Raw genomic sequence first — 2058 nt, 5'->3', positions numbered from 1 at the left:
CAATTTCCAACTAATAGCCGTCTTATGCTCCTTAAGGACCTGCACAAGTTTCTCTTCTTGCGATGCACTAAGTTTGCTAGAGATGATCACCGGTAACGTTTCTTTGTCTCCAAGGAACACGTACTTGAGGTAGCTGGGGAGGGGCTTCAATTCTGGAATGGGGGCCTGCAAAACAGAGGGTAAAGGCCTCTCATCAGAAATTGGTAATGCCATAAAAGAAACGACTTACTGACGCTGTAAATTGGAGAATCGTTCAAAGCGCAACAGTTCCTGCAAATCAGAACTCCAAGCTAATTGCTCATCCTCTTTCTCAGATGCTCACTAATGGCAACTTCCAATCCATCTTCTCTGTCAAGTTCAAAAACTTCCTGTGCTAAAGAATCAATCACATCAATAGAATAAACATGATTATCACATCATCAGGATATTTCATGGCATCATAAATATAAACTGACAATTTCACCACACAATTCCATGGTGAGTATACCACTATGAAACTCTATCTTAGTCTTGGATGTTTTAAGAATGGTCTTCCTAACAAAATAGGGGCAGTTGATCACCATTTTCCATATCAAGCACATAGAAATCAGTAGGGAAGACTAAGCCATTAACTTGAACCAAATATCTTCAACTACTCCTTAGGATAGGCATTGATCTATCAGCTAATTGAATCACCACACCAGTTTTATTCAAAGGCTCAAGTTTCAAAGAAGCATAAATAGAGTATGGCATGAATTTATAGAAGCTCCTAAGCTATCATGGCTTTCAAACTAGTGTACCTATCGTACAAGGGATAGTAAACATACCTGGATCCTTGAACTTCGTGGGAGTTTTCTTTGAATCACAGCAGAAACATTCTCTCCACTCTCACCTTTTCACACCCTTAAGTTTCTGTTTCCTCTTAAGTGTACACAGTCCTTCAAAAATTTGGCATAACGAGGTACTTGTTGATAGCACTAAAAGTGGAAATTTACCTCGCTTACGAAAAGTCTCATACATATCTCTGTTTTGCTCATCTTTTCTGGATTTGCTAAAGCTGAGGAAAAAGTGGTATGGTTTATACTCAGAAAAGGCGAAAACTTACGCTTAGGAACACTATCGTCGTTAGGAACGTTGCTGTCTACAACTACATCTTTCTCCTTTTCTTCCTCGATGATGCAGGGGCTGTCTTTGTTGGAATCTCAACCTCTTTACCACTTCTCAAGACAATCGCACTTGCATTTTCTTTTGGGTTGACACTGTTTGAGAGGGTATTTCCCTGAACTTTGTCCTCCAGCATACTGATTGCGGTTGCCATCTGCCCCATTTGATTCTCTAAACTTTGAACACTAGCTCTTCTCCTGTTGAAATTGCAAAGTGTTAGTAGCAAGAGACTTAACATATCTTATAAGACATACCAGAATTAGCAGTTTGGTCCGATTGTTGTTAGGGGGGTATGGCTGCTTGTACTGCTGGTAATTTGGGCGGTTTTGAGGGTAGGGCTGACTCATTTGTTGATTTCCATAGCCAAGATTAGGGTGATCCCTCCATCTAGGGTTTATGTGCTCGAATAAGGATCATACTTCCTTTGCGGTTGTCCAGGGAAACCACTGCCTGCATTCACTTGCTCAACAGGCTCCTCTTGAAGAGTTGGGCACATGTCAGTTGGATGCTACTACCGAACAAATCCCGCAGCCTTCACTGTTTGCATGTTACCTACAGCCATTTGACGAACAAAGAAGTTAGACTAGAGATTTGTTGTTCTAGGAAGAAATATTTACCTCATTATCACGCCTAGGGGAAGGTCAAGCCTACTGCCAAACTGTTGAGAATTGGCTGCCATATTTGCAATCAAATGCTCGCGGCCTCGGGAGTCTTATCCACCAAAGCCTCCTCCACTTGCAGCATCAATCATGCTCCTATCAGTATATGTAAGGCCCTCATAGAATATTGGATAAGTAATGCTCACTAATCTGATGATGGGGGCAGCTTGCACACAATTTCTTAAAACGCTCCCAGTATTCATGTAAGGAATCTCCCGTTGTGCTGCCTTATACCACAAATTTCTTTTCGAATGTT

The 2058-nt window shown here is 41.4% G+C and overlaps 1 non-coding gene across 1 annotated transcript; it reads left to right on the top strand.

The window, feature by feature from the left end:
* Positions 1-1950: 1950 nt before the first annotated feature.
* LOC116118155 lies at positions 1951-2058 on the top strand. The gene has a single exon (XR_004126109.1). It is a non-coding gene; the product is annotated as a small nucleolar RNA R71 (small nucleolar RNA).

This window comes from Pistacia vera, unplaced genomic scaffold, assembly GCF_008641045.1.
Source record: "Pistacia vera cultivar Batoury unplaced genomic scaffold, PisVer_v2 Contig838, whole genome shotgun sequence".
NCBI classification, from domain to species: Eukaryota; Viridiplantae; Streptophyta; class Magnoliopsida; order Sapindales; family Anacardiaceae; genus Pistacia; species Pistacia vera.
This window is presented reverse-complemented; position numbering and strand designations above follow the sequence as displayed.